This window comes from Ammodytes marinus, assembly GCF_949987685.1.
Source record: "Ammodytes marinus genome assembly, chromosome: 2".
In the NCBI taxonomy this organism is placed as follows: Eukaryota; Metazoa; Chordata; class Actinopteri; order Uranoscopiformes; family Ammodytidae; genus Ammodytes; species Ammodytes marinus.
In genome coordinates, this window is record NC_137231.1 from 19,456,655 (window position 1) to 19,464,079 (window position 7,425).

The following is a 7,425-nucleotide window of genomic DNA, read 5'->3' on the forward strand; positions in this document are numbered from 1 at the left end:
TTTTCACACGGGCACAGACGATATGGATGAGGATACTTTAAAAAGTGTGTTGGCTGACTGGAATGAACCAGCAGGGTATTTAGTTGGGCCAGAGAAGCCTACACTGCTGAAGAAATTCAGCGAGGAAATACAGTATGCAGAGAGGCCGAGGCTGCAGCTGTTTCAGCCTTGGTTAGGGTTAGCCTTGTAAGACAATACAACTGGACCACCATTAGAAACCGAGAGACATTTTCAATATCCCAAAAATAATTTGGAAAAGACAACAAATACCAGCAAGACCGGGAGGGCAGATGATCATTGAGTGAGTAACATTATTTTTTTCTAGCATGTTGTAACGTTATCTTTGTCACATTGTGTTGTCTGAGCCATTGCACTGATGTTGCACTTAGCATGTCTATAGCACTTTTCAGAAGAACCCTTTACAACAGGTCAAATAAAATGACCAGTCTTTTGTTCTTACATTGGCTGCTATTGTTACATTATAGCTTTGTGGAGAGTAACCACTTGTTTTGTGTTTTAATTCCTTTAGACATAATCGACTTGTCACACGTCGGTTCTTGATTGAGTGGGTGCTCCAAAGGGGAGAGACTTGGCAAGGGGACCGCATCGTCTTACCTGATTGTGTCATACAGCGCATCAGAGCCAAATATCCATCTCCAAATGGTCACTACAGGCGACAGGCTGAAGAAGACGCTACGTAGAAGCTACGGATGAGCTATGATCAAATATTTTGACCTGTAAATACTGCTCCTAACTATGGACACTGATTGAGATTTAATCATGTGAAAATGTGTCAATTCTCCTTGACTGTATTTACAAATAAAAATAATTTTGTATAAACATGATTGTTTTTTGTCATTGCATAGGTAACCATTTTAATACATAGGTTTGACTTATCAACTAAAAGTGAAATAGTTTCAGAGAATCAAACACTTTATAAGGCATAGATAGAGTTTAATATAACAAGCAAGTAAAACAGTGTGCATTATTCTACACACAACTGTAAAGTATGTACATATACAAATGTAAAAAAGAAAAATAACATTTTCAAAAGCTTTGAGTTTCCAGTGTGTTGGGAAAAACAATTGTAGCATAATGCTTCCTTCGTCAAGTTACTGTTGAAATATTGAGTGATGTTTAGCAGCAGCTTCTTCTGTAGTTGGTTTTGGACATGTTGTGAGGGAGGGCAGGCTGAGGGAGCTGTAGTGATGATGACAGCACTTTGCAGGCAGCAGTCTCTTCTTCATGTGATGACGAGTTCTACGAGGGATGCTCTGAAGTGGTGCGTGTGTGCGGGATGTAAACAGTCTTCACAACAGAGTGCGTGGTCCTCGGACAATACACCATCTTCCTTTGGACCTCACCTGAAATGACAAATTATGATTGTATCACAAGGCCAGCCCAGCACTGAAGAGATGACAAAAGAAAAATCAATGTGTTATACTGTAAAGATAATGTTGCTGTTGCAATAAATATATAAAACAGACAAACCACTATGTAACCATAGATAGGTCAGTCAGTTAGTGCACTAACACAATAGTAGTCTTTTGTCTAAGAAGACATCATGTTTATATTAGCAGCCAAGCATACTGTATGCCAGGGTGTGGCTATGCATTTGCATTAGGAAGAGCCAAGACGACACAAGACTAGGGACATCAGTGCTAATCACCCAGCCATCACCATCAGCATAGCAATTGTTTATGGTTTTGGAAAGCTGATCATTTTAACGACATCGCTAATAACCATGCACATGGAAAACAAACACACAGTCACACACAAACAGTCTTGCAAATGCAACTAAATCTTCCTCAAGGATACACAGAGGGGCCTACTGCCCCCCTCACGAGTTCACTTCTAACTGTAGCTTAGCGGCTAAGGTAACTTGGCTACAGCTACAACCGGTAGACTAATTCCTCCTTGCCCCATCTATCAGCCTTACACCGGGACACAATATTCAACAGCGGTGTGGGCAGCACAGTTATTAATGTAGGGGAAACACTGATACTAACTACAGTAGGCTACTATGCAATTTAGCTCACGTTAGCTTACCTTTATTCGGATTCTTTTTCCCGGGGCTGGGGCTATGCATCACGCCGGTGAATAGGCAACAGGTAGGGCCTAGTATCTTCAGCTTACGCTTACTCCTGCTTCTTTTCTGTTTCCTAAAGTTGGCGCATCTAGGCACATTATAGGACGGCATGTTTTCTTTGTGGTAGTAGTCCAACAGTGAAATAATACGAAGCGCGCTATTACTGTACTGCTTACACGGTTCAGGTCCGTGCTGTGTTTGTCACCATGGTAACGCGAGCAGCTCGGAATCTGGGCAGGCTGGCTGCAGAGCGTACCCCCCCGCGCAATGCATCCTGGGGCCTGTAGGAACTGTAAAAACGGCTACGTCAGCCCCGCGTCATCAGTTTAAATCCGAAATCATTGTGCTCTCTGCCAATTCGGATCAATTTTTGGGGGGCTTTTTTCAATAGACTACTAATATACTCGGCCCTGATATACCATTCACATGAAAATGGGCGAATTTTCCCTTTAAGTATGATTCAAACCAGTTTAGTACAGTTCCAGAAAGTCCAACCCAGTTTGCTAGTCGATCTAGTAATATGCTGTGGTCAATTGTGTCGATTGACCAGTTGTTTGACCAGCTTTATTTGCTGATCTCATCCCCCTATAACTTTAACTCCTAACCCTGTATTTGACGGTAGTTCTCAGGTTGCGCAGCTGTCAGCCTGGTTCTCCACTGAGGCTTCTTTGAAAAAGTATCCAAAATAAGTGCCTCACCAGGCGGACACTGGTCGCGACTAATGCCGCTCCTCCTGTGTCGTGCTTGGTGCATGCGAGGGTGTGACAGTGTTTGCTTGAGCCAACCCCCTAAGACTAGCGATAATATCAAACCTGTTTGATAATGTCGGAACGTCAAGACGGGAAGAAGACTGGCTGAAATTGGGGGCCTATTGCATAAAAGTGAAATTAAGATATCCAGGATGATTGATAAAGCCAGCCTTGACAAAGCCTAGCCTGGGCAATTTGGATTAGTCAGTTGCATAAATGCCAATCCAGGATGAAAAGGGGCCGCTTTGTCAAGCCAGGTGTAAGTTATTCTGTTAAGTGCCAGCCCACAGGTTTCAGAAGTGGACCCAGAGATCGAACACAGATTTACTGATGTAAAAATGGAAAAGACGGCCCATTTTCCCAAAATGCCTTGCTAGTTTAAACCATAAGTGAGGGGGCTGTTCATTTCATAGAGAACCTGTATTTTCTGCCAAATGATCTTGATGCCCCTGTATTAATTAATGATAAAATAGTTGACAGTGAGCAGTCTACAGGTGCATATAAAAAATAGAATATCATGGAAAGTCCATTCAAAAAGTTAAACTTTCATAGATTCATTACTCAAAGTGAAATATTTAAGGTATTTTTTTTGGATGATTGATTGATCATGGAATAAAAAATCCAGTATCTCAAAATATTAGAATATTACATAAAACCAATCAAAAAAAGGATTTATAATACTCAAATGTCGACCTTCTGGAAAGTATGTTTCTTCTAGATAAATTTCACTTCATGTGTAATGAATCTAGAATATATTTAAGGTTCACTTTTTGAATTAAATTACAGAAAAAAAGAACTTTTCACTGATATTCAATTTTGTTTTAGATGCACCTGTATATGGTTATGAGTACAAAGTGAATTTATTTGACCCACATTTGCAACGTCATCTTCCATCGATAATCAATTGTATGAATATAGCCTGCAATATGAACAGACTATCACATAAATAATTATAATTTATATAATTATTAATTAAATCTTAATCTTAATCCTATAATTAAATTAATTATAAATGGTTCAGGTTAAATAAATAAAAAAGAAGAACTATTTAACTAAATGACAATGTAGTCCTTTATGTGGTACTTTAAAACAGGCTAATGAATAAAGCAGTACACAGAAGATCATGGAATAACTGTTAAACACCTTGATTTCAGATCAGAGTGACAGCTGACTGAACCAGTCAGGCAACAGAATAAGTTTATCATAAATAAATCTCCATGGTAACTTGTGTCCCTCCGCTTTTATGCAACCGGATCATGGCTAACGCAAGCCAGGATAACCGAAATATCCTAGGTTAATCCCTTATCTTAGTTTTATGCAACAGGCCCCGGGTCAGAAGACCACCATATACCAAACGACTGAGATTACGTGCGCGCGCCACAACTCCAGCAAGACTCCTGTGATTTCAGTCCGACATTGGAAGATTGTCTGCGACTGTCAAATTGCGTGAAAAGTCGTGTAGTGTAAACTCAGCATTAGAATGAAGCATAAGCTTGAAATGGAGAACTAGAACCGTATGAATTTAAATTAGGCTGTCAAGTTATAGCGTGATTCAACAGATGAAATTACTTAAAGAGGACCTATGATGCTTTTTGACTTTTATGACCTATAAACGTTGTTATGATGATTCATAGTCATGCTTAACCATACTAAATTATCAAATAATGACTTACATGCATTTCGACGTATTCCCTGCTGACCGTCTGGGGTGTCTGTGCAGAGCACTAAACACTATTCTAGCCAGTCGAGAAGTCACGTCTTCAAAGCGGTCTACCCTTTCATAATTTGTGACGTCGCGTAAAAATTTGTGACGTGACCACGCGGATGTTTCCATGTATGGTAATGCTGTCACTTCCCTGTTCGCGTCTGCCTCGCGCCCTTATAGGTCCATGCTCGCGCTTCCCGCCACTGAAAGTGTTCCGGAAGGAAGGTAACCAATCACAACGGAGTGGGGTTTGCAAGAGGGGGGGGAGGGTAGCGGAGATGGCCGATGCACAGGCGGAGGGAGCGGAGATTGCCGAAGCACACACACTCAAGTGTTGACAGGACGTGCTGGATCGCCAAAATAAGAGAAAGAGCTTCCCGAAAATCTACATAGTTTTTTGTGATGTGATTCGTGTCAGGTTGCTCTATAGCAGTGTAAAACAAGAAATTAAGACCAGAAAAGTAGTATAATAGGTCCTCTTTAATAAACTCCACATTAAATCAACAGCTGTAAAATTATACAAGTCATCATACCTCATACTGTTCAAGATAGATAGTATACCTCATCGTAAAAGTAATTGGCATCTACTGGATTTAATTTTTTTCATAACTACAATGAACTATGATTGCATTTGTGACAGTTAATTAAAATAAACTTTCCAGGTTGAAAGTCAATTAACAAGACCTAAATAGAGAAATAGGGGTCACAGTGATGTCTAGGACCTTGTACAGGTAATACACAGATATTTGATGTCCTTTTTCAAACCATGAAATCTGAAAACAATGTCAGTATGTCAAATAACAGCTAAAACATTATCCTAAGTGAAAGGACAAGAGCTGGTTAAACTTGGCCTTCCTCCTTTCTCGAAAAATGTGTTGTAGAAGAGAGAGATCTGTTTATGTTGTCATGTGGACAGATTACCTGAAATGTCATGGGATTACATTTTAAAGATAATTTTTTGGGGGCATTTTTGCTTTATTAGACAGATTGGAGAGACATAGTTGAAATGGGGCAAAGAGGAGAGGACATGCAGGGAACTGACCCGAACCCAGGTCTGCTGCGGGGCCTTGGCCTAGGGGGGGACGCCCTACCCACTGACCTACGGGTGCCCCAATGGGATTACATTTTAAATGTAAAACCACATCAGTAGTTATAGTCAATTTATTGAACATGTTACAAAAATACAAACACAATAAAAAAAAAAGGGTGGGCGGGGGGTAATAAATCATATGAAGTATAATCTTATACCTCGAACATTGTTTGAAGAGTTTACATTACTGACATAATTTAAAGGACGATTACTATAACTTGCAACAATCACTGGCTGTTTTGCAAGATGTGTGTGTCAATGCATCCTCCATCTGATTACTTTTTTTTGTTTAGTAACTGAAGGTCCTGCATTTTTATAATCAGACTAAATTATTGGTATATGAATTATTTTACTAGGCCAAACGCGTCAAAATGAAACATCAAGTAGCCAATTAGCAATGCAAGCCACCAGACAGAATCGGGGAAGGCGTTTTGTCTCAAAGGGTTGCCATCTAACACCATATTGTGCTACAGGGACTATTTCAATGCAATTTCAAACCATGTTGTGAAACCAATCTACTACACCCGTGAACATATTGTAAGAGAGTTGCCAAATTCTATCCAACCATATGTGAAGTAACAAAGGGTTCAGCAGAGTGAGACGGCTGTATGGATCCCGAAAAGAAAGTGTATGCAGTCTCAGGACGGTCCAAGTTATATCAAATGTCTTCTGAAAAGCAATATTGTCTTCCCTTCGAGGAAGTGCTGAATATGTGTAGAATGTGCATGACTGGCATGATCTTCCTTAGCGTGTTGTGACAAGAAGCTGCAAACAACCATATGTGAATGACTGGAGGGATAAGATGCAGAAATGGACCCTAGGTGTCATCCCCCAGGGCTCATGAAGGAGTATGCAAAAATTGTTGCGAGGAAAACAACATATTGCTTCATGTTTTAATTGGAGCAAGTTAATGGTCCATGAAGACTTGTGTATTAGTCACTAAGACAAGCTGTTCTGATCAAAAATGCGTCTGTGTGTGCATACGTGGGTGTGTGTGTTTGTGTCTCCACATAAAAAGTATGGTTTGCTGTGTGTATGCCTATTTTGTGTCAAGCCTCCAGGGGGAAGACTATTAGGCCCTGCTTTCCTACTTCCAAACTTTGTCTAAGCTTACATTTCTCAAGAACTTAATAAGATAACTTGTTCACAGACATACCAGGTACACACACAATAGCAACCTTGCTTTGGTAACATTTCCAAACAATTATGTAAAACATAATATACATTTTAAAGTTAGAGAACAGCATTGGGAAAGAAAATGTTTCCTCAGAGGTAAGCTAAGGGCAGAGAACAAGTAAGGTGTGTGTGTGTGTGGTAAATGTGTTTGACTTAATTGAAGTGTGTAGCATGTGTGTTTATCTAATGGAGAAGGAGAAAGCTAGGATGATATAGTGTTTCTATCATCTTTATCAGCTGTCACCACAGTGAATGGGGTAGACAGTGTTCTAAACACACACACACACACACACACACACACACACACACACACACACACACACACACACCAAGCAGGAAATTAGGTAATTCAATTAGGATGACATACGTTGTCTTTACAGAGGAGTGGATTTTACACCTCCGTCAATATAACATTGTATATTAAATTTCTCAGTATGTTTACTCAAAACAAAATTAATTTTTAATCCTTGTGGTATCGTAATATCATGTTTTTTTTAAAACAAAACAACATTGTATGACTATGACCTAGGGCTGGGCGATTAATTGAAATTCAATTTCGATTACATTTTTGGCTTCCCTCGATCATGAAAACAAGAAAATCGTAATAAAACGATTA

General features: G+C 39.7%; 1 long non-coding RNA gene across 1 annotated transcript; it reads right to left on the reverse strand.

The window, feature by feature from the left end:
* Positions 1 to 933: 933 nt before the first annotated feature.
* On the reverse strand, positions 934 to 2,288 carry LOC307258631. The gene is made up of 2 exons (XR_013845133.1): positions 2,050 to 2,288; positions 934 to 1,364 (listed from the first exon to the last, which is right to left on the reverse strand). It is a non-coding gene; the product is annotated as an uncharacterized lncRNA (long non-coding RNA).
* Between the last annotated feature and the right edge of the window lie 5,137 nt (positions 2,289 to 7,425).